The 26,113-nt window shown below is 45.2% G+C and overlaps 1 protein-coding gene across 4 annotated transcripts in view; it reads left to right on the plus strand.

Moving 5' to 3' along the window:
- Window positions 1-2,161: 2,161 nt before the first annotated feature.
- Window positions 2,162-26,113, plus strand: part of OTUD7A (OTU deubiquitinase 7A) — a 317,547-nt gene continuing 293,595 nt past the window's right edge. For 3 of the 4 annotated variants that reach the window (XM_084755965.1, XM_084755964.1, XM_084755968.1), the window contains exon 1: window positions 2,162-2,323. The gene's annotated coding sequence lies outside the window, so the exon portion shown is untranslated. Of the gene's footprint in view, window positions 2,324-4,278; window positions 4,298-26,113 lie in introns of those variants that run through there. The other variant, XM_084755967.1, reaches the window with a different exon arrangement.

Consider the following 26,113-nt stretch of genomic DNA (forward strand, 5'->3'; position numbering starts at 1 on the left):
TAGGTTATAGCTGTAAATCCTTAAAGTATGCCTTCGATGCCACACTTCCTCAGTAAGGCATTTCCTCCCACTTCCTAAAAGTTTCCTAACATCCCCAAACAGCATCACAAACTGGCAATCAAATGTTCAAACTCATGGACCTATACAAGGTATTTCTCATTCAAACTACCAGAGGGGGAAAAAAAAAGGAAGAGATGACAGCTTTGACGTGAAGTTCCCAGAATTAAATAGCACATATATGTGTTAAGAATTCTATAATGATGACAGCTGATCTGTGCTTGTGGAGAGATAACACATTGTAGTTGGGGCCCAAACATATCTTAATCCATTAGCAAGCTAAATAGCCATTTGTTGTGTATGACTGACCTAAATTTTGTGTGGCTGTTGGGTAAATCCTTTTATGTTGACAAGTCTGGGAAAATCTGACACAATACAAAAAAATATTCTCCAGAGAGAAGGCCGAGTTGGAACCCCGGAAGACCTTGGCGCTGTTGGTCCCCTCTCCTATATGGATATATATCCTCTCCCCAATTCTCTGGTTTACTCCCACCCTTCCTCTTCTGAATAATTATAAAGTTTATGTCTTCAGAACCCAACAACTCCAATTGCAAATGCTCCTCCATCAACTGCTGACGTCAGCATTGACAAAACAGGCAAGAGGCATCATCTCTTTGACCCTGGACCAGCAGCATGAGAAGTTTTCTGAGCATTCACTAATTTGAGACCCAGAATATATAACAGCATTAGGGACAGAATAGGAAAGAGAATTTGGCCCTATTCAGCTTTAGTCCCCTACTCAGCACAAAGCAATTTAAAGACTGATCTTGATAAATTAGAGAGAAAAGAGTCTCAGGGAAGTTGGGGAAGGTATGCATAGGCACAAGTCAGCAATATGGAACTTTGGTAAGCCATTAGCCCTTGACAATTTTTATTCAGTCATATTCCAGCTAAACTAGCGTACGAGAATGGGGTCTTGATCCAGCTTGAACTAGTCTTGTGTGCATGTACATGGAAAAACGTGCTCAAGTAAACTTTTAGGAAGAACACGCAATTTAACCATCCTACGACTACGCATAGTCGGGTGTGCAGATGATTAAAATCAAACACATTATAGGCGCACGCCTGTACTCCCAACACTTGGGAGCCAGAGGCCAGCCTGGTCTACAAAGTGAGTCTAGAATAGCCAGGGCTACACAGAGAAACCCTGTCTCGAAAAAAACAACAACAAAAAACCAAACACATTATAGGGAAGGGCGTGCATAGCGACAAATGGCTTACATAATCTGCTCTGTCAATCAAAACAGAGAACCACTGACGCTACAACCTTTACCAATCAAACACCTCCTGCTCTGGAAAGCCATAGAATGGACCCTTCAGATAACCAGGGCCTTTTATTGTGCTCGCTGACGTGGCCTGCTGTCGACTGCGTATATTTCTGCTCTGTAGTATGGCTTTGCTCTTTCTTACCTTTGTTGTTAATTAGCAATACCTGTGCACCGTTATTTCAATTTCTTGAACAAGGGACCAAGAATATGGAGACGCCCAGCTCCAAACCTAACTGGCAAAAGCTACTCCAGGAAGGTTAGTAATCTGAGAGGGTAAAAAGCAGATGCACTACTTGGTGTCAGGCTAGGGGAAACTTCTTAACAGTCATGCAAACATTAAGGGGAAAAGAAACAGGAGTAGGTCAGAAAGGCATGGAAAAGTGAAGCTGAGGCAGAATGGACCGGGCAAAGTTTAGGGTGCTAGGAAAAGCAAGTCAGCCCAGAGGAAGGAACCAGAGGTGAATGCAGACCGTTAGAGGGAGGAGAGCAGAGCTGCCGTGGGGGTGGGTTTCATTAGTCCACGGACGAGGTCATCGAAAGGCTACACCCTAAGGGGCAAGCATGGGAGCGCGTGCACGGAGGGTGTGTGTGGGGGGGGGGGACATAGCGGGTCGTATCGCTTCTACCCAAAGCTCTGTGTGACCGAAGCCAACAGTGGCCGCGAGCAAGCGCGCTCCCTTGCCCGCACCACCTCGGCGGGGGCGGGGCGCGGTGAAGGTGGTGACGTCAAGGCAGGGCGCGCGCCGCGGGTCCGCGGGCGGAGCAGGGAGGCGGGCGCTGCGCGCGACCGCGGGCGGAGCGGAGGGGCGCGGGGGGCGGAGCGCGGCGCAGCCAGGAAGGCGGGGGAGGAGAGGCCCGGGCGCCGCGCGGCAGCTGGGGAGGGGGCCGCGGCTGGGCGCGAGCGGAACAGCTGATCTGGTTTTCCCGAAGCCTGAGAAGATGGAAGTCGGCTAGCGGCGACTGCGGCGCTGCAGGCGGACCGGCGGGCGGCGCGGCAGGTGAGCGGCGCTGGCCGCGGTGCTGCCGGCGGGCGGCGGGCCGGGCGCGGCGGGCAGGTGCGATGGGGCGCGCGGCACGGGGTCGCCCTGCGCTCGGCAGGGAAGGCGAGTGGGCGCGGGCCGGGGCCGCAGGGCGCGGGGGGCACAAGGCTCGCTGCGCGTCTGCATTGCGGGATCCGTTCGGGATCCCGTGGGCGCCACGGCCACCGGCTCCGGCTTCAGCCCGGCGAGGGCAGGGCGCGGCATTCCCAATGGCTCGGGCAGCTGCCTCCTGGCCCTTTTCGCGGCTCTGCACTGGAACGTGATGACAAGAGCACGGGGACAGGGCCCTCGGTCCGTGGGGGCGCGTCGGGGGTCCGAAGGGCAGGGCCAGTCCAGAGTGGCTCCCGAGGCCGCTGGCTTGCACAGGGGCTATGTCTGCGTGGGTCACCGTGGCCCCGCGCACTTCTTTCTGGTCGTTCCTCTGGGTCTGGCTGGACAGCCGCGAAACGGTTGATGCAATTTGGCTCTGAACCCAGAGGCCTTCCCTAGTATTACTGGAGGGGGAAAATTGTATCTGCTGTGCTTTAAGTGCGCTGTGCTTTAAGTGCTCCTTTAAATTTGGGAGATGTCAGTGATGTCATCATTAACTAAAACTTTCCTTCATTGGACATAACCACTCAAGTGTACCCTCCTCCCGACCGGTGCAGCTACTGCAGCTCCTTGAGAGTCTTAGCCATCAAATGGATCTGCCTCTCTGAGCTCAAAACTCGAAAACCTCATATAAGTGCAATTTTTTATTCTATTGGCTTGAAAATTAGTCCATCGAAGAGTGGCCGAAAGAAAATGTGTCCCTACAGGTTTGGAAATCAGCTGACCCAGGGCACACAGATCAGATCCATCACAGATGGCAGTCCATGTACCTTGCCTAAGCTCGGTTAGTGAAAGCGATCTGTACAGGGGGGAAAACATTTCTTTAAAATGATCTATTTCGTGTTGTGTCCAGGCAAAGGTAGACAATGGAGCCTGAGTCCTTGCAGGCCTTGATTGCTTCAGGTGAATCTGCAGGCCTCCTCCTTCACCAACATCTTCCTCCTTCTAGGGTGTGCCCCCTCCCCCCTCTCCCCCCCCCCCCCCCCCCCGCCGAGAGAGGTAGGTGCTGGTTTCTTTAAGGGCTTTTCCAGCACTAGTCTGTCCCACCAGATCCCAAGACCTATCCAAAGCGTTCAAGGAATAATGAGAGCTTGAGATCTGCCCAGCACACCAAGTTCTGGGGGGGGGGGGGTGAAAATTCCTCCACAAATGTCAGCAGCAGCATGCCATCTTTTGATTATGAGTGTGCCATTAGTATCTGCTCTTATGGGAACAGCCGAAAGCTACTTCCCAAGACAGTCTGAATATCTACTTAGGCCTGTTGTAGCAAAAGGATATCTAGTAAGAGACCAAAGTATTGATGTTTTTTTTAAAATTTAATAATTAATGGCACCTCCTAATTGGTTAAAATAGGAGTGCCTTAAATTATTAGTGGGATCATATTGGGTTTGCAAGGAATTTAATGCCATATGCCACAGGAAGGGTTGAACCTGGAACCCTGGGAATACTTACTGGTTACTGGGTCCCACTTGGTGTTCAGGGTGATGGCGAGTGCAAATCATTGCTTTGTAGTCTGGCTAGGTGCTAATTTCATCTGTGCCTGGATTCCAGGTAGCAGATGTCCCCTGGGGAAGTAAATTCTGATCACTGCCCCCCCTACTCCCATTGCTGGAGGAGGAGAGAGGTCAGCTACCAGTGAGTGAGCGGTATCCACATCATAGTCTCTGACCTCTTGATAATGTCAAACTTATTTACAGTGGCACGCTGAGCGAATAAGCCTCGTAGTGAAATTGGCCGCATGTACAGCTTTTCTGTGGTGTTTCTCTTACACAGGTTGCCTTGTGAACTTACTTGGCTTGTATGTAGAGCCAAGATTCTTCTGTATTGAAAGTGCCTTCAGTGGTGAGTGGTTTTAGCTGCGAATTGAGTTTGTGAAACTATGGTGGCCCTTGTATCCACTGTTTCCACCCTAAGACCTGTGAAAATATTCACATTTTAAAATTTATTCATTGTAATATCCATGGACATTTAACAGCAACTATTTCCTTTATATTTTTAGGCATTAGTCACTTATTTCCTGTAACATTCTGAAAACAAATTTGAAATGCATTTAGTTGAGTATTATTGTGCCCTTCCTTTCTAAGAAGCTCAAATTGCCTTACCTTGTCATTTTTGTCTGTCCCTCTGGATTTTAAGGTCATTCATCCATGATTTAGGCCCATAGAATAAAGGCTGAGTCAGCTCCTGGCAGGCCAGCAGGGGGCGTGCTAGGTATGTCTTGACTGTGCCTCTACCAGAGCTCTGGGGAACATTACCAAGTATATATGTTGGTATGGGTGGTTCATGTGTATGCATGTATGTATGTATCCGTTTATACCTTCCCAATTTCCATCTCCCCTCACTGTGCACCCAAAGAATGGAAACTGGAGAAGATAATGCACTTGAGTGGCCAGAGGTGGGACAGTCCATGTGAGATTTCTGTTTGCCCCTGTCTTTGGAGAGAAGCTATTGGTCTTTCGCACATCTTGAGGCTGAGGATTCATTGATTTCAGACATGTTATTTTGGAGCGAGGAGTCATTCTCAGGCTCATGCAGTCCTGTGTGCTGGCAAGAACACCAGTGCCCACTAGAGCCAGCCTTGGAAACCTCCTACTCACAGTAGTCGGCCCTGGGCTTTATCTCTGTGTCGTGGTACTTCCCACATGAACCTCCTTGCCCTCCTTGCCAGAGTGAGCAGCCTCAAGATCTCTCTGATGGAGACAAGCAAACATTTAATCAATGCTCAGCTTTATCCCCTAGGACATGAGAAGAGGGGAAAGTTGGCAACCACTTCTTACCTTGCTATGACCATAACGTATGCCTCCAGTTATTCAGCCATGTCTTCCCTGAGAGCCTGTGCCTCACGAGCAGCGAACTCAGGTGGCCACAGGCTACTTGAGGCTGACTGTAGGGAGCTCCTGTGGGCAATCCCCATGACTTCCATAACTATTGCAGTGTTCAACTGTGCTACTGGGCTCCAAAGACTCCTGATGTGTCCCACCTACAAGAGAGACTTCTCATGGCCTGAAAGGAAAGTTTAGTGGACATCCTACCAGAGAATTCTCCAGGTACCCTGACTAAACATACTTATTACTCCCTTGAAATTGCTTGGAAGACCAAATTACTGGTTGCCACAGGGCAAATGGTAACGTCATAGTTTTTAGCTTTCTGCTGGGCCAGGCTTTGTACACTGAGTGCTGCAGATGGCTGTGGATAAAATGCCACTAGACATTTAAAACAAAGGTCAGCAAATCACTTCTGAAGCTATAGCCACCGAGGTAACCAGAGAAAATGCTACTCAAATAGAATTCAGAAACCTTCAGGAGTTTAAATGGAAACAAAATGCACATGTCTCTTTTTATAATTAGTTTTAAAATATTTTGAACCCCGAAAAGAGTACTTGCCCATGGATAAGACTGCTGTGTCCCCAGGAAGTTTGTATGTAAGACGAGGAATAAAATGGTTCTTCAAGAGACGTGATGGAACAAGTGCAAGGAGAAGTCACCTCTGTTATACTTTAGGGTAGGATTTTTTTTTTTACTATTTATAATAACAGTCAAGTGAAAGTGGTTTATAAAAATATGAGGGTGGGTGCCTAGTCCAACTGTGTCTTGTGCTATGTTCTGTTGATATCCCTGATGTGTTCTGAAGGGAAACGCAGGAGTACTAGATCTAGGGGAAGAGGAAGGTGTGTGTGTGTGTGTGTGTGTGTGTGTGTGTGTGTGTGTGTTGGGGGGGGGGAGTCCCTGGAAGGAGTGGAGACTAAGGTTGGGATGTATTGTATGAGAGAAAACCTAGGTAAGGAGCTGGATGCGACCTGTCCCCCTGACAGTGTGGTGGAGGTGTGTTTCAGTGGCTGGTCTGTAGACAGCGTCTCTGGACTAAGAGGCAAAAGGGTCAAGACAAGAATGGGACGGTACGCATCCTGCAGCCGGTCTTACCAGCCACTCCAGGCAAGGCATGACTTGATCATGCCCCAAGTTCTTCATGACAAAGTAAAACGCTTTGCTTCCCATGTCCCCAAATCTCTATCTGGTAAAACTGGGGACTCTACACAGTCCCGGTAGTTGATGCTCTAGCTCTTTTGCTGTAACCCTCCCAGTCTCTGAGAATGAAGTACACGTCGACGCTAACACAACTCTTGTGTGCGTCTCTTTTGCTTTCAACTAAGTAGACCCACTTTGTAAGTTCAGAGGATTGAGTTTTTCTTCCAAGAAAATGTTTCGGTTTGAGTGTAGTTTATACTTTCCTAGTTTTCCTTAGCAACGCCATGGAAACGTGATGACTGAATGGTCCTACACAAGTGAGACACTGTGTTTGGTTTATGAAACATAAAGTTAGACCTTTTCAACTCACTTCCCCGTCTGTTCAGTTTCTTTCATGGTGTTAGCTTGCTACACTTTCATGTGGTTCTGGGATAGCCCCCCATTACCATGGTGAGGTTGGATGAAGTTCTTCCGTTACTGAGCAAGGTTTAAAGGCACACTTGGAAGGTGCCAGCTTAGGCAGGCTGAGCCTTTGTTTATTGCTTCCTGAGGATATGCTACCCCACAAGGTTTGTCAACTCAGTACTTGTGTCGGGCATATTGGAGAAGAGGCTTCACAGGGCGTGTTGTGGAACCTCCTTTCCTGATGCTAATTGGATATCCTTAGAACCAGAAGTTCACAATCTCCTCCATGGCTGCAGTCCGTTTCCTCTCAATTCCTTCAGTGTTGACTTGAGACTTGAGGCTAGTGTATTATTTGCCTCTCCGTTTGCTATTCGCTATAATAAAATATCTGAAGCTGGATGAGTATTAAAAACAAAAACAAAAACAAAGGAGGCTTATGGCTTTAGGGGACATATATTTTTAGATCAAGTCCTCTGGTGAGGGCACCCTTGGCTGTATGGCAGTGTGACAGAAGGTAACAAAAACACAGATTAACCTCTCTTTATGACAGCCTGCTCTCTAGAGGACCCCTGACCTCCCTGAGCTCTTTATTAATCCCTTCTGAAAGTAATATCTCAAGGATCTTGTTACCTCTCATCTCGCTCCTTATAATTCTACACATTACACTTCCACATGAAAGGCCAGGTTTCCAGGTTGATTCTTTGAGGAACACACTCAAAAGACATTTATACCGCAGCAATATTACTGAAGTGTAAGTAACACAATCACATGAATGAATTTTTAGACATTAAAAAGTTCTACCAATTAGCTGGGCTCAGTGGTGCACACCTGTAATTCCAGCACTCAGAGAGGTGGATCTCTGTGAGTTCGAGGTCAACCTGGACAAAACCAGTCCAGGACAGAAAAACCAAAAAGCCCCCCCCCAAAATGTTCCATCCAAAATATGCATATGCAATTTTTTGTTTTAAAAATATATTAATTTGGGTAATTGTTTGTCTTTTAATTTATCCCATTTGTTGATAACATCACCTTTCAGCAGCAAAAACAAATGGAGCAGATTGCTGCTGCGACCTGGTGACCAGCTGTGTGACTTTGGGCATAATCCCTGGTGGGCCCTGTAGGTAGAATACTGCTATGGGCCTTGTGTAGGCTCTGAGGAGGGGATGGAGTAGATAAATGAGGCCTTCAAGAGTTTCTTAAATTTCAGACTGATAACTCATTCCAGTATGAAGATTTGGAAGGAGAGTATGTGTGCCCCAACTCTAGCCTGGTCTCTCCCCATTGTCCACTGATCCCATTACAGTTTGTGTGCACAACTCAAAGCATTGCTTGGATGGATTGCTTTGACTGGCTCTTCCTTTTTAGAAGAAGAAAGAGTGTGTTAAAGTTGTAAGAATAGAGGGTCTGCTTTGACTGAGCAATTATTATTAGCCATCTTCACTCACAGTCCTGGAAGTTCTTTGAAATCACAGTGGATGGTGAACTCGGAGCATCAGACTATGTCTCCTTCAGTGGATGCTGCTGGTCCCCTGGATGGCAGACCAGTACTGTCCCACTGATTGGCATCAATCCTGAACACCCTTCCCTGCTCTTAGAGCTGATTTGTCCTTCACAGGAAAAAATGGGAACATGAGAAGGAAGAGACCAGCGTTCTGAACGTGGAGTCCTGAATGGAGTCCTGAAAGCAGATGCTACGGGGCAGGGAGGGGGGAGGGGGAGGACTGTGATGGCAGCCAGGATGGCCTCAGGTCCCCCAGGCAGGGTGGCCTTGCTATTTTCCCCTAGGGTAGTGTTGTAAGTTCCACTATGTCACTGTGAGTGTATTTACTTGCACTGTTGGTACTTCAGGATGCTGTTGCACTGTTTGTCATCGACTTGAGTGTCGTGAAGGGCACAGTGGTCTTCATGCCATTTCTGGGGTGACATAGACCCGCACAGAAGGCTGCAGGTCCTTTGCGAGTTCTGTCTCTTGTCCGATTGAACACGAACTTTGTGGCTTTCTTTTTAATTTTTCTGTGCACATGCGGTTTGGAGATAGTCAACCTGAAAGGTCTAGGTGGGCTGCGAAGATGGCCTTCGGTATCTGCGCACTTCTCTTGATTATCTTCTTTGTTAAAGCGTCTCTTGTCTGACATGTTGTGTGTGACCTGAGCTCTCAGCTCTACTTGACTACCAGGGCCTGCTTGATTCCAGCTTATCAGACAGAGCATGCTCTCCATGTTGGGGCTCCTCCCCTCAGCTGTCTACCAGTATCAGATGAGACTTTTCCACCAGAGTTGACATTGCATTTGTGGCCTGGTAGACAGTGTGTGCATTCTTACAGTGATGCCCAGATAGACCAGAGGATTCAGGAGTCCAGGAAGAGTGGAGTCCCTGGATCATCCCATGACTTAGAAGGTGGACATTCTTGGAGGAAGTTTGGTGTGCTGCAGCACTTATGTCACCTTCCTTCCCTGCCTGTGGAGTCATGATTGGAGGGCCGTAATTGGGGGGTTGCTGGGGGACAGCTAACCAGGAGCCTACTCTCTGGATGAAGTCCACTATGGAAATATTCTATAGGTCTTAATGTCACATGTCCACATAGAGATGTAGCTTTCTGCCTTCTGGCCCATCCAACTCCGTGATTCTACACAAAAATTAGTTCCCTAGCTTTCCCAGAGTGCTGACTAACCAAGATAAGGAAAGCCAAACATGTTGCTGTAAGAGAGAACATCAGAAAAATTAAGTGTCTCTTAAAAATATTTGTTGCCCCATTAAGAGTTGTGAGAAATACCAAGCATGGGAATGAGCACTTACAATTAGCAGTGAGTTGTGCCTTCTTTCCCCCTTCCAGCAGTTAGATCCATCGGAGAAGCCTTACCACATCTCGGAGGCACCTTGCTCAGAGCAAGCTCCCAGCTCATGTTTGTTAAATGCATTTAGTAGCCCTACGGGAATTGAAATTAGAAATTTAATTATTCTTTTTAGAATTGCTCAGCTCCCATGAGCCCAGAAACATAATGGTTGAAAATGTTGTTCATATAAAATTTGAAACACTCAGAACCTTAACTCCCAGTATGGTAGCAGGCAACATTTTGTTTAGGTAGCACGCAACAGCAAGGAAAAACACTGTGCCTCATATTCCCATGCTCTGTGTGTGTGTGTGTGTGTGTGTGTGTGTGTGTGTGTGTGTGTGTGTGTGTGTGTGTGTAGGTGTAGCCACAGGGAACATTAGCTCTATCTGTTTAACAAGACAACTTACTACACAACTGTCTGTCTGTCTGTTGTTTGTTTGAAATAAGACTCTGCAGTTTACTGCATGGTAAACATTAATGTTATGAAAGAGACAACGGAAGGTCACACAGATGAGTCACATCTGAAACAGTCCCTTTAGGGAAGAAAAGAAACGGGATGGAAGAACAGACGGCCATGTTGTGACTCATTAAAATGGTCAATTAGGTGAACTTCTTAGACAGGTTGACTTTTTGAGAATCCCTAATCTGAAGTTTTGGGGATGGGAAGAGTTTGGAGTGCTTCTTGGATTTGAAACATTAAGTTATACATAATAAGATGTCTTAGGGATAGGACCCAGGTCCAAGCACAGAATTACTTTCTTTTTTATGCACACCTTGTGCATACAGGCTGAAGGTAATGTTAAACAGTTCCTTTAGTACATTGTATTTGGGTTATAGCCCATCGCATAAGCCTAGGTATGGAGTTTTTCCCATTGAGTATCATATATGCATAATAAAATCACTGAAAACTTTGCAGCATTTCTGATTTTCAGATTAGAGATTTTCAAACTATATAAAAGAGTGGCAACTGCGCATGCCTGTACTGAGTGTTGGAGGTAAGAGGAACATGAATTTGAGGCAACATAGTTAATTCTTGGCCACATATAATAAGACTGGGCTACATATGATAAGACTCTGTTTCAAAAATCAAACAGAAAAAAAAATATAGTAAATTCTAATTCTCAGACTCTCTTCAACAGGGAAGAATGTAGGTCTTGTTGCCAGACAGACCTCTCTCTCACACACACGCACACACACACCCGCACACACATGCACATACACACACACACACACACACAGAGAAAGAGAGAGAGAGAGAGAGAGAGAGAGAGAGACAGAGACAGAGACAGAGACAGAGACAGAGACAGAGACAGAGACAGAGACAGAACGCTTAGAGTAAGGTGCTGTCATATCTTTCTGGCGGACCCAGCAGGATCCTCCATGTTACAAAGGATCCATGTGGGTGCTTTAAAAATGCTAATATCCAAGTACCATACCGGAGGTTTTGAGGACACACTAGGTATCCAACAAGACAAATAATAGCAGGTGATACTGAGGTTGAAAAACATTGCCCTTAAGGAAGTCCATGTGACTTTCAAAGGTAACAGAGAAGTGTCAAGAGGCTGGGAAGAGAAAAAGGTCCTCTTCTGTTCCTGTGCAGTATCACATGGGTGGCAAAGACTTTAAGGCAAAGACTTGGGAGACAGCTGTGAGATGAACTGGTAAACTTGTCACAGTTTGAACCAGATTAATAATATATAATTTTTTACATTTTATTTTATTAATTTATTCTTCTTACATCTCAATGGTTATCCCATCCCTTGTATCCTCCCATTCCTTCCTCCCTCCCATTTTCCCCTTACTCCCCTCCCCTATGACTGTGACTGAAGGGGACTTCCTCTCCCTTTATATGCTCATAGGGTATCAAGTCTCTTCTTGGTAACCTGCTATCCTTCCTCTGAGTGCCACCAGGTCTCCCCCTTCAGGGGACATGGTCAAGTATGAGGCGCCAGAGTACGTGTGATAAAGAGTTGGCATAAAAATTGTTTGCATTGTTAGAGAATTCTAGTGTAAAACCCAGTAACTACAGCTAATCGTAATGTAATGAATGTACTGTGCTCAGTACGGTAAAGTAAGGGCACATAGTTCCATACCACAGTCTCTGCAAAAGAGCCCTTTTTCAGAACGGGGAATTCATTCTGCCTCAGGCCTGCTGCTCAGGGTACACCTGTGAGCAGTTTAGGGTCAAACTGAGATACTCCCTTAATACTAAAGCATGTGGAAAAAAGACTGGGTAGAGTAATCCATCAGGAAACATGAGGAAATTGGCATGGAGATGTTAGGTAATACCTTACCTTGGCTGGGACGGTTCAAAGGAGAAAGCCTGAGAGATTTGTGGCAGGCTCCATTGCTGATTGTAGGCCAAGGTCAGCTATGCACAGCACCACAGGGCAGTTCCCTGGAGCCAAGTGGGTGTGAGGCCACCTTTCCTTCAGATATGTTTTCCCATACCTTCTCAGTCAGTTACCATTTCTCCAATTCTCTGGCTGGCGATATTTAAGGAGCCCACTTCTTACTTATCTTGATTGTTTCCTAGAGCTTTGCCAGTGAGTGTCTGCCAAAACACACCCCCGTGGTGGTCAGTGTCTTGGGTGGGGTCAGCATCTTCCCAAGGCCCCACCCTGCCTGTCCTGACTTTATTTGTTCCTTCTATTGGCTCCCTTAGGGTCCTAGGTTTCTCTCAGGCTCTCTCCAGAGTGACTCGGAGGGAAGGTATGTGCACTCAGATTCCCTGAGAGAAGCTCTCGTGAACCCTGGGGACAGACCTGGTTGAAACTCTTAGACCCAGCATCCCACACATGGCTCACCTTCCGTTTGTGCTGTTTCCTGCTATCAGTCCTAGCTGGAGTCAGTTCCTCTCCCATCCTCAGTGCCCCCAACCCGTGGCATCATCTGCCTCACAGGTGACAGCAGATCTAAGGGAGCACTTGTGAGGCTGATTACTTTCCCAGCTCCTTTTTGGCCAGAGCCAAACCACCTTGAACAATTCTTTCCCTTTCAATGTGAATAAGACAACTTGGTTCAAGAGGACAGAGTAAGACCTGCCCCATCACTGGGACTGGTCCATACTGGAAAAGGAGAGGGTCAGACATTCCGAAGGATTGTTGGGAGAAAAAGGAAAAGGTGATTACCTTTTGTTCTCATCTCTTAGAGAGGTGACGTGGGAAATGGGAGGAGTCAAGGGTCACTAGGCATGGGCTCCATCGAGGCTTGTGCACCGGGATTAGTCTAGCAAGCCTTCTCCATTGGCTGCTATAATGTCCCAAGAAAATCAAGACATAGAAGGTGGGCGTGGTGGCACATGCCTTTAAATCCCAGGACTCAGGGAGGCAGATGCAGGCAGATTGCTGCCAGTTTGAAGCCAGCCTGGTCTACAAAGTGAGCCCAGGACAGCCAAGGCTACACAGAGAAACCCTGTCCTGAACCCATGCCCGCAAAAGACATTATAGAATCAGAAAAGGCAGTCAATGCAGAATCTGCCTGTAGGCTTTGCATTTCAGGGAGCTCACTAAAGAGTTGTGCACACATTGTCCAGTGTGCATCGTAGACTTAGCAACATTTACATTAGATTACATGGATGTAGTTAATGTGTGTGGATGCAAGGTAAAGGAATATTAGGAAGGTGGTTCTGTGCGAGCTCCGTTTTGCTTTTAGTATTTTGAGTGCAGTCATCCGCTATAGGGGACATTTTAATTATCTCAAAGAAATACAACCAGAGAAATAAAACTCGGACACGGATTTCCAGACCCCACACCCTCTCAGTAGGTCCTTCTGTGGACATGGAAAGGCACGAGCATGGTCACTGACTGAGCACCATGAGTCAAAGCCTTACTGATTGTTCTTTCATTTTTCTTTGCTTATTCATCACCTCTCCATCCAATGAAAAACATTTGCGCAGATTAGAATAACTCTAAAGGAAGTGGGTGTATAGTAAAATGTGTATTTTATGAACTCAGGTCTCCATTCCTCTACCAAGATCCACCACAAGTCATTGCTCTGTCTCTCTCTCTCTCTCTCTCTCTCTCTCTCTATATATATATATATATATATATATATATATATATATATGCCCATGTATGTGTCATAGTTTTCCATGTTGAGACATACAGACTCATACAGAATTTACTGGAGATTATTATATTTTTAGTCTAGCAATGTGTTGTTTTAAATTTAAAAATATGCAGTTATATTTTGGTTTTATTTGGCTATGTGGGGTTTTTTTTAATTTAAGCTAAACATCTTATTCCTTGGAACTTTTTTTCTAAAATACCTCTTCCTCAGTTCCTGTAGCAGCTGTGGTTACCATCACTGTGTGGCAGCTCCTACAGCAGATCCCGTTGGTTATGAGAAATTGTGTCCTCCCACTCCCTGGCTGCAGAGAATATATCTAGGTTGTCAGAAAGAAAAGTAAGTGGATTTGGGGAGTGTTCCCAGTCTCCACCCATTCACTATAAAGTTAGGAAAATCTGGGTCATACCTGTTTAGTTCTTTTCGCTGCTTATCAATTTGTGTTTGTTGTTTGCTAAGTGCCGTGTTTTTAAAGTTGGTATCGGCTCACTTAGGCTCTGGCAAGGACTCTTTCTTTGGCTTCCCATCTATTTCCCGTATTTTATAATTTATGAATTCTTACATTTTGAATAACCTGCCTTGTCTCTCAGGTATTCTCACTTACTGTTACTTGTTATTGGGGTCTTTTTAATTGAAAAATCATCCTATGTATTCTGCTCATGGTTGGCTTCCTTTCCCCATCTCTTCTCAGATCCCCCCCACCTTCCACCTATCCAACTTCACGCCTTCTTTCTTTCTTTCTCTTTAGAAAAGAAACAGGCAAATAAAAAAGCAAACATACAAAACTTTTTTTAAAATTAAAATGAGAAATACATATACACATGAAAACAAAACCCATAAAAGTACCAACAGCTCATACACTTCAGTTGTTTTATAAGATTGTTTCTTAAGGTCTTCATTTTTCCTCAGTTTACCTTTCACTTGTCCTGTGTTCATTGTAGACTTTATTTTCATCCCCCTGCACTGTTTCCTGGTCCCTTGTTGACTTCTAAGATGGACAGCGGTACCCACTTGGAGAATTGTTACAGATGTAACATTATCTCTTACCTGATCATCAAGTGGTCAAGTTACACCATTTTCTGTAAAACTAGATGGAAATGTTTCTTTTGTTTTTATCACTGTTATTTTGGAAAAAGTCAAAGTTAACCTATTTTCTCTATGGATTCTTACTCTTCTTTTGGTTCTGGCAGTTTACCTAGGATGTTGTGGGAAGCTGATCTTTTTTTTTTTTTTTATCACTTTCTTTTAAACCAAGTAATGCAGCCTGGTAACAAGACAAAATTCACTTGACTTCCGAAGTTTTTTGTACTATGTCATTCATATTTCTTCCATTAATAATTCAATAATTTTAATGACATGAAAATTGTTTCTTCTGTATCTTGTTTCTGTTATCTCTTTAATGAACTATATTTTATATATTCCCCTATCTCACTCACTTATTAATTTGGTTAGTTATCTTTATTATTTGTTTACTTCTAATCTAATTTTGCATTTATCTTATTTATTTTTATTTTTATTTTTAACTTCTTTCCCAACTTCTATGTTTTTCTTCTGTTGGTTTATGGTTTCTTTTTTGATTTTTAAAAAGTTTTTTGTCGTACATATGCTAGTCAGGATAATAGCACCTCAAAGATATCAATATTTCTTCCCCCAAACTTGTGACTGTAACACCTTGTAAGACAGAATATCTTGGAATGGAAAACCTCAAGTTGAATATAGAATCAAGATTGCTAATTAGCTGGTTTTAAAATGGGGAGGTTTCCAGCATAATCCTTAATTGCATTCTTGTAACTCTCACCCTTCACCAAAGAAACTTCTCTTTCCAACAGAGAGAGACCATTACAGACAACCACAACATATCAAACTGCAGAAATCAACTTACCCTTGGCAGGGGGGTGGGGAGCTCCTGCACCTAAGTCCCAGGGACCATAGTGGAAGAGTAGACAAAGATTATAAGACCCAGAGGACCAAGAAAATCTGCTGTATGGGTATGTCCTTTAGAAATGACAGGCAAGATTCACCCATGACACCTTAACAATATGGCTTCCTTAATAAGATCTAGACAGGAACAACACCAGTAGAAATGCTAACAGGGAAAGAACAATCTCACAGGGTCCCACTCCTAAACAAAGAACTACAGGCAACTATGGAATGCCAAGAATGAGAGAAATAATCTTCCACAGGGATATATATATATATATATATATATATATATATATATATATATATATATATATATACACACACACACACACACACACACACACACACACACACACACATATTTGTGTGTGTGTTTGTAAAACAATAACAGTTAAAGAAAAAGAGTCCATGGATTTGAGGTGGAGTAAGAGGGCATGGGCAGAGTTGGAGGTAGGAAAGAGGGAAAGAGAGGGGAAATATGTAGTTATATTTATATTAATTATATAAATAATTTCAAAAATATACGATGGGAAGATTTTCCTAGGTTGTCTGTTTGCATGCGGCTGTGTGTCAACAGGGTCTTTCATAGAGACAGAAGAATAAGAACCAAAGAGATGGTTGCATGGAAAGAACTGTACCTGACATCATTGAAAGCAGAGGACTATAAACCCAAGGGATGGCTGCCTCTGGATGCTGAAAACATCAAGAAAAAAATTTATTCCTGTGATGGGAATAATAACAACCCCAGGATGTTTGTCTCCTAATACAACAACTTTGGTTGGCAAAGGAGGTCCATAAGGTGGGAAAAGGGTATTGGACTACGTGCAGTGTTTCTCAAGTCATCACAAGAGACAAGCATGGTAGAATCAGAGAAGGATGTATGACATGGAAGCAGAGATGATGATGCATTTCCTAGAAGGACCGAAGAGCCAGGTAAATGGTCAAGGAACAGCCTCAAGGCGCATTGCCCTTTCCAGGGCAGTTTTAGCCTAGGGAGAACCAATTTGTAGAATTCTGACTCCTTAACTCCAAGATAATATGTTTCTGCTGTCTTCAGCGATGCACTTCATGCTAATTTGTTATCATAGTGGTGATAGGAAGACGAGAGAGAATAGGGGATATTCTCTCTCTCTTTTTTTTAAAACATACTTTTAATTGAAAATAGATTCTTCTCTCATACAATACATCCTGACCACAGTTTCTCCTCCCTCCACTCTTCCTCGCACTCCCCCATCCTCTCCACCAGATCCATTCTTCCTCCGTTTCCTCTTCAGAAAAGAACAGTCCTCTAAGAGACTACATCCGAACCGGACAAACCAAGAAAGGCACAAACCCTTATACCAAGGCTGGATAAGGCAACCCAATAAGAGGAAAAGAGTCCCAAGAGCAGGCCAAAGAGTCAGAGACACACGCACCCACTCCCATGGTTAGTAGTCCCACAGAGACACTAAGCGAACTGTCATAGATAAATGCAGAGAGGACCTGGTGCAGACCTGTGAGGCCCCATGCTTGCCACCTCAGTCTCTGTGTGCCCTGCTTACCTGATCAGGTGAGCATGTTCTCCTGGTGTGCTCCCTCCCCTCTGACTCCTACAGTCTTTCCTCCCCCTTGAAAAGATTCCCGGCCTGGTTCCTTTGAGGGTTTTTTTTCCCTTTTGCTTTTATTCTTCCTCATTGTCTTCCCATGCTGGTGACCCTATGGCTTCAGGAAATGTTCAATATGATCAATTCTTTGTTGAGGAATGAAGGAGGGATGAGAGTAGGTCAGGGTGTAGTTTGTGTTCTGAAGAGCACTTTCTCTGAGTGCCTTTCTTCTGCTCAAGGCAGGCCATGTAGCTGGCTCCAGTGTTTATTCTGGATGTATTTTGTTCACTGCAGGTCTTCCAGGTTTTGTCTTACATTTGCCACCTTCCTTTTGTCCTGAGCAAGGTGCAGTGGCTTTGCTCCCAAGTCCCAATGGCTTGTAAGGACCAATTACAACAGGGCCTGGCCATTTTTCCCAGCATGCCTTGTATGTTGCTTGCCTGGAGGCAAGAGGTCGCTCTGAGTTGCTCTTTCTCTTCTTGGCTTCATTGGTTCCAGTGCTTGCTCAGTGGTTTGTGGTTTGTGGTCACGTCTGCTTGATTCATTGGAGGTGGAATATGTTTTTCTTTTTGGATCTCGGTCTCTCTTTTTCATTGTTTTGGGGCTTTCAAAGAAAATGTGGAGGAGTAAGTTATTCACTAGGTGCTGGGAAGCTGCTATCTGGTGGGTGACTATGTGCATGCTCACGATTTTGCTTTACAATTTTGGGGACACCTTGTACTTTGAGAAAGAGAATCGGGTCATCATTTGCATGGGGGCTGGGCACTGTTTAGGAACACTGGGGTAGAGTTGTGTTTTACTCCTGAATGCTTCTTCACAAAAACCCTTCTGTTACATTAGACAAGCTATTGTACTAGAGATTTGGCATCCCCAATAGCTAGCCTGGCCCCTCCTTGCACAGCAGCCTGGAGGAAAGGGAGACAGGCAAGTACCACACTGGACATCTGTAGTCCTCCTCCCAGGCCACCAGGCACCCTGCCTGGTTCACGCGGCCTTACAGTGACCACATGTGCCTACAGTCTGAATGATTTATTTTTGGAGCCAATACATAAAACCTTGAATGAACATTTACTGCTGTAATAATTTCATTAACTCATTAATTTGTATCCATTAGGTTTTTTCCCATAATGTCTAAGTAACATGATGGGCTTCCACTGGTTGCCAAGTGTTTTGCCTACATTATCTGGTTAAGTTGCATGGCTTTCTGTAAGGGAGGTAGAGTGTTCATCCTAACCTCACATATAAGTCAACCAACATGGACAGCTGTTGGTTTCCTCTTTCACTCTGCACAAATTGTCATTGTAAGCACCCATTTATGGTCACAGGCTATCAAGTCTCATCTTGGTAGCCTGCTTATTCTTTCTTTGAGTGCCATCAGGCCTCCCCACCAAGGGGAGGCGGTCAAATATGGGGCACCAGAGTTCATGTCAGAGTCAGTCCCCACTCTCCACATAACTGTGGAAAATGTCCTGCCCATTGGGTAGATCAGCTTAGGGGTTCGATGTTTACTACTTGTATTGTCCTTGGTTAGTGCAATAGTCTTAGACCTAGGGGAGGGGAATACGGTGAAAGCGGGAGAGAGGGAGGAATGGGAGGATACAAGTGATGTGATAACTATTGAGTTGTAATCTGAGTAAATTAATAAAATTATAAATAAATAAATAAAATACCCATTTAATTCTTTATATCAAGGAGATAACATTCTCAATGGAGATGAAGTTTACGAACTTTGTGTGTTCTCTGATGAACAATTGTACAAGCACACCTATGGATCTAAACTCTATTCTATGCCTGACAGTTTGTAGTTTTCTTGCAGTATAGCTTTTATTTGTCTTAAATGCTCAATTTTTTTAAAACTTGCATGTTAAAAAAAGGTCAAGTTTTCAGAATCTCTTTAGAAGATTTTGGCATCTTAGGAGTGGGATATCTTCAGGTCCAAGGAATGAGAGCTGGTGGGGATTTTGCTCCAGCCTTGCCTGCCTTGGGCTGTCCTTAGTGCAGCCATTTCAGTATGTTGCCTCTAGGGCACCTGCCAGCCAAGTGGTATAGATGAGAGGAAACAGTTTCCCTCACTGTCTGTTGTCTGTTGCCGGTGACATCTGCCATACATAAAGGAGACAGTGAGCTGACCCTTAGCTTATTTTTCCTTTTTATCTATGTGCTTCCTGGTCTCTAGAGTACACCGGTCCTCTCCTGGAAGGGAAGAGTTGGTAGACCATCACTTTATAGAAGCTGGGAGTCTGAGCCCTAGCATCTTTATCAATAGGAGGTCTGTAGAATACAGGGACCAGTTTAAACGACTGATTCCATTGTGGGCCTGGCACAAGTACAGAGAAGTAGCAGATTATAACCAGGCATTTGGAAAAGACTGTATCCCACAACTGTGCAGCAGATGTTTGAGGTTAGAGAAAATGAGACAGCCCTGATGTCTGTGTACCTGGGGAGGTAAGAGACTGAGTCACATCTCTGGCATCCCTGGGGTTCTCTCCAGCAGTCATCAGTTCTGGGATGTGTTCGGCATAGTTTTTCACAAGCTGCCTGTCACCACATCCCTTTTCTTCTCCTCCATGTGACCATTTATTGGCCCTTTCATCATCTGATTTTGGTGATTTACTTTTCTTATCACCCTTCCGTCTAATCCCTTATGGTACTGTTCCATAGTTCACTCAGCACTGCCTTCTACTTTACTAATCTGCCCTCTGCAGAACCCACCACATCAAGTCCAGTGTAAGACCATTACTTTATCTTTGGCTTCAGTGATTAGCTCATTCGTTTCCATGGATTCTCTCCATTTCCCATCGTTCTGGTCTTTTGAACGGTGTTATATTTCTTAGGGACTTGATCACTTTTCAAAATTCTTAGATCTGCCAAATAAAGTATTATTTTATAATCTCCAAGAAAACATGTATCATGTATCACCTGAATTGCTTTGCAGGGGAAGGAGCTTGCAGGTTGTTTCCTTGTCCTATTTTCTGACCTTGTCCATTGGCCTGTTTTTGCATGGTTTCTGTTTTTGTGTTTCCTTGTTTGATTGCAGCACCATCTTAGATCTGGGCATGTCTGACTACATTTTGGGGTTTTTTTTGCTTTTGTTTCTGTCAGGCCCCCAAAGATCTTGTGTGCCACTTTGTGTGTTGACTCCTTGAGTCAGAGGTTTTGGATGCCAAGAGACACTTTAGGCTGAGGATCCACCCTGGCTGAGCAACTTTAAAATTGTTTATTGTGGTTGTGTGTGTGCTATGACATAGATACACCATGGTATATGTGAGATGTGAGGTCAGAGCTGAACTTGTGGGAGTCGGTTTTCTTTTTCTACTGAGTGACTGAACTGGAGTCATCAAGTTTCAGCCCCTTTACCTGCTGAGTCATTGAGGTGGTTCTCTGGCTCAGCCTCTTATTGATGTGCCAATACAATGGGGATTGTGGAAGAACTGTGTATGCATTAGAAGTACAATGATTATGGACATAGGACAGGGCCGGCCAGAAACCAGAGGTCCTGCAGGTCTGTGTGGATGTGCTGTTGAGTTATAAACGGCTTGGGAAGTAGATCCTTGGGTTGATGGGTCAAGAATGATACCTTTGTATGCCAAGACTTGAGGAAGCCCAGTGGGCAGTTCTCAGACCTGCCCATGGTTGGTAAAGGTTTAGGTCCATCAGAGAGCGCTGCTGAATAGATAGATGCAAATGCTGTGTTGTATCTTCTGGAAATCTGTTTTCTCATTACAGTATCAAAAGACTAAAAATGCAAATCTCAAGCTTGGTATGATGGAACATGCCTTTAATCTCAGCACTCTGGAGGCAGAGGTAGGCAGATCTCTTCTCAATTCAAGATCAGCCTGGTCTTCATAGTGAGTTCTAGGACAGCCAAGGCTCCATTGAGAGACCCCGTCTTAACAGCAAAAAAAAAAGTGATACATTGGAATATGACTGCTGAGTCAGGGCAGAGAGAGGAGACAAATCTAAAAGCCTGTTGTGAGGCTGATACACATTTGAGGTCTTGTAACTTATGTAAGCTCAGTTTCAGCAAACATTTAAAGCTATAGAACATTTTATGGGTTCTGAGGTAGACACTCCCTCAAGCCGACTGACCTACATGTACCCTTCATCTCAGTCATACAGTGTGTGGCTTCTGTGTCCCTACTTTGGCTTCAGCCTTCCCTAGGTGCTCAGTGTTGCCTTCGTTACAATCTCTAGCCCCTCTCTCCATCCCTCCCCTCGGGACCCTCCTTCTGTAGTCCCCATTCCTGACCCTCTCCCTGCAGGCATGAGACCTGCATCTACAAGTCGTGGCCTCCTCTCACAGAATGAATAGGTTCCAAAGAATTCTGTATTTGAGGTCTGAGGTCCCGAAGGACAGCTCGAAGTCTTCAAACCCTAGGACACCTTCATCAAGGTCATGGAGCTTGTTTCAATTTCTCCGTGAAGCGGCTCTCTCACGTTGCAGTTCTGTACCCCTTCAGTGTCCCTCATAACTTGGCACTGTGGCCCAAGACCCCTCCTATATGCAGCTTTGGAAATCCAGTTATGTTCATGCTTCGTTGTAGTAGAGTGTGTGTTATTAAGCCACGTGGGGGGGGGGGCTTCAGAGATGGCCTCCTTTTCCACAGCAAAGTGGTGGGCATCCTACCTGTTGCCATTAGTAAAAGATAGCCCTCATGTTGCTCCCTACTATGTTCCTGCAGTCCTCCCCACACATGGCATTAATCATTTCTGACACATTCTCAGCATCAGTTAGGTGTGGGCAGTGGCCTACACAGCCACTGTTTCTTCTGTGGGTTTGTTAGGAAGTGACATTGTCTCGGGAGCACTGAGTACTGGTAACTGATGGCGTTTTGAAGGGTCATATATGTATGCAAAGTCACTCTGTAGTCTGATCACACTGCTTCCTCACTCTGACCTGCAACACCAGCTTCCTTATGGACTCAGCCACCCACATGTTCAGGCACTCGTGGGATCTGCTGGGCACTGTACTTCTGTAGCCTCAGAGAGTAGAGTCTGGTCTTTCACTATCTTGTTTAGCAGGAACTAGTGAGAACTCTCTGTATTTTGTCACTTCTGTCTCTGCAGTTAACCATTGCTAAAATCCCCTTGCTTTTGGTTTTGTCGAACACTTTTCTCAGAATGTGGTCCACGTTCTTCTAAAGCTGGCATCAGTGAAGACGCAATTGTGTGTGCAGAGAATTGGTGTATCTTTTGCTTTCTTGGTAGGCTTGTGTGCACATGTGTGCGTGGGATGCTAGGTGTCGTTCCAGAACTGCATCTCCACCGTATTGAGGCAGACATCTCATCGAACCTGGAGCTTGCAAATTTATCTAGACCGGCTGGCTAGCAAGCCCCAGGGATCCTCCCATCTCTGCCTCCCCAGGTCTGGGATTACAGGCAGGTGTCACTGCACTCAGCTTTTCATGGGTGCTGCGGATCTGAGCTCACATCCTCACACGATTACTGCAGAGTGCTTCACCTGCTGGGCCATCCCTCCAGTCAGCCACCCTCCCCATTGGTGATTTCTTCCTGGAGCATGCCATTAAACATCCTGCTCAACTGATGGCTTTGGTGGCTACGAGGCCCTACACTGAGTGAGTGGGTTGTGGTTGGTGAAGGGATTATTGATTGAGGCTTGCCAATGGAGGGCATGGTGGCTTTGATATGGATGTGCTCCAGGAAGAAACTCTGAATTGCCCCTGCCGCCGGACAGGTCCTCACAAACTGCAGTCCCTGCCCATTGCTGCCTATGGTGTCACCAGTCCCCTCAGTCCTGCTCTCTGGGGTGTTTTATGGCTCTTTCACCACTATTCGTCTGATTTCTGCAATGTTCTTATTTTAACTTTCTGAACTAGGTCCTTGACAGTATAAGCCAAATGTTGATAATCCTTTTTCCATGAGCCTTTAAAACAAACAAACAAACAAAAAAGAGGTACTAAGACTGGCTGGTGGGGCAACTTGTACCTGAGATGAGATGAACCTTCCTGAAAGTGACATTCCTTGGAGTTTTGAACCCAAAAATATTAAAAGTTGGCTGAGCAACTGAGAATGAGAACAAGAGTAAGACGGTAGAAAATGGAGTGTGGAAGGAAACGGTTTACAGATTTGCAGGGTTGCATGTGAGGCAGGAGAGCCTGCCCAGTGTGGAGGAGGACGATCAGCAGCTCTGCGGCCAAGCTCCAGGCCTGGTGCTCTTGTGCCGATGCCAGCGACTCTTGGGTCCATGTTGGCAGCACACTCCAGCAGATGTGGGAGATCGGAGGCTTCACTTCCCCTGTACACAGAGCCAGGTAGAGGAGTGAGGGGTGTGCAAGGTGCTGGCAGGGGCTTAGAGGAGAAGAACTAGATGTCAGACTCTCCAGGCTTGTCCCTCTTTATTCTGTCACTGGCTGGGTGACCCAAACATAGTAGCTAGTCTTGGCATCTATAAATGCTATACAGCTGCCCTGTCCAGAGCCATCTGCATGTCTTCTGAGGACATGTTATACAATCCAAGGCCAGAATGCAGCCAGCTCCATAGAGGACAGGAGCAGGGCGGTGGGTCCGTGGGAATGTCAGGCTGGCCACATGCTTTCTCAGGCATGCCTGTTCCTGTTTCATGTATTTGAAGGCCCTGATTCAGAGGAGTATATAAACTCTTTCATTCTGAGGCACAGAACAAGGTGTATGCAGAGCCACCAGGGAAGCAGGTTTATGCCTTCCCTTGGAAGTTCTAGGACGCCCCCTGCCTCGCCTAGTGGAGACAACTGGCGTGATGAAAAGCTATGTTTTTTATTGCTGTTAAGACAATATTGTTTTAAAACAATCAGTAAAATGGGAACAGGACGATGTTAGGAGACAAGAGTATTCTACATTGTCTCAGGGACTCACCACTAAGGAGGCTGCTGACCATAGGCTGTGCAAAGTATGGACAGTACAGGAAGCTTTCTGCTTGCAATGGACTGTCTGATATGAACTATGGGACATGACTTCTTATGACTGCTGTCCAGAATGATAGTAGCCCTTTGGTGGGGACACCAGATATAAGGTGGTCCCTGAGGCAGTGAGTAGAGCCCTGAGAGACAGGTCCTAGCCTGGCAGAGTCTGCCTTCCTGCCTCTTTCTGAGGAGCCCGCCTAGATGTTTGCCACCAAGCAATTGCCTTTATGGAAGAATGGATGTGTTTGCTTTGGTATTTAATATTTTTATATAGCAGAATGGACTGTATATAGACATACCATCCCTTTAAGAGGTACTGTGGCAGAAGTACCCTCAGTACTTCTGGGAGTTGAGCATGAGGACCCAGGAAGCACCTGCATGTGGATAAAGTTGGATAAAGTTGACAAGAAACCAAGGACAAACAGGCATCTCTGGTATCACTAGAAAGCACAGGCTTGTAAAACCTCTTTGAGTTTCTAGAATTTCTGTTCTGGTAGATCCTGTGCTGCTCTGTGGGTGACTGTGCTGTAAAGGTCAAAGGGTACGAAGAAGGAGCATGGAAGGAGGGAGCAGGCAGGGTTTTCAGTTTCCTGGCCACAGAGTCCCAGTGACACTGTGGAAGATGTCCCCAAATAATGGGATGGTTAAGGATTTCTGTTCTCATCTGATTTTCATATTTACTTGGTGTGAACATGTCCTTGGAACTTTAATAGATTTAATAAACTATCTTGAAAGCTTTCATGCATAAGGTTGTAGCCCTCCTGGCCAGAGTACATCCTCAACAGGGTTATGTTGTTTAGCGGGGAGTGAGGTTGACTCTGCTGGAACTGTAGGCCTTAAAGATTGTTCTGATAAAAGCATAGAATTTGTCCTGAGGGGACAAATATGTGCTCCTAGGCTTTTGCCAGTCCTTAACCCACTATATCGGAGTCATGGACAGCACCACTAAAAAACCAAAACCAAACCAAATCACCAAATAAACAAAACGCACATGCATAAGCAAAACCACGAGCAGGCCCAAAACAATGACTGTGACGTGTCCAGGATTTGTTCATTGTCACCCAGCTCAGAGTAATGGGGGCCCTGCCAAGCAGTGCCTCATCATGATACATCCACAGATGCTTGCAGAAAACAAGGTTAATGCTTCGTGTCTGGGACAGGCAGGAAGCAATAGCTCTGTTACACTGAAACTACAGATCTTATTTTGAAGATGGTACTTGCTTAAGGGAAGGCTGGGAAAAAATAGTATTGGTAAGGAAAAAGCAATCAATATCAGAATGTTGTATTTAAATATGTAAATAACATGTGTAAGTACATATTTATAAAATATGTAAATACAGAAGATAAAATAATCAAGAGATATAACCCACATATAAGATATATCAGTGTTGTGAATGGATTTGAAGTCCTCAAGCCTTCTAGACTTTCCCTTGAGCCCCAAGGAGAGAGATGCGGCATGACTGCCTTCTATTCCTCATACCAACTTTGAGGACACAGCAACAGACAAACCAAAAGGTCGTCTCTTCCTAGCATCTCCGCTGTTGACAGGAACTGAGGACTGCATAGCAGCTCAGTGTTAGGGGATTCAACATGCAGGGGTGGGGAGCAGCAATTGAGGGTGCTCATGTACAGGGGTGTCATGGCCATGGTCCCAGAGCATTACTTAAGCTGTGTGTTGCACTGGAGTTTTCAGAGCTGTTAGCAAGCACAAGCTCATGGCTAGGAACCCTGGGTCTAACCATGAATCGGGTTTTCATCTGTTCTGCTCTTGCTTAGATCGTAAGAGACATGCTTTAAATAGGAGAAGAGCAATGTCACTTAAAGGCACTCTCTTGGCCTTAAGTAGGTCAGGGTTTTGTCGTAGTTTTAAGGAGATCACAGGTGAGTCACAGTAAACCCAGAGAGTCACGAATCTCATCAGAATTCAGGATGAGTTTTTGGTTTGCTACATAGCACACCTTAAATCCTAGCCAGCTCATTT

The sequence above is a fragment of the Acomys minous genome, assembly GCF_964271855.1.
Source record: "Acomys minous genome assembly, chromosome: 2".
NCBI lineage: Eukaryota > Metazoa > Chordata > Mammalia > Rodentia > Muridae > Acomys > Acomys minous.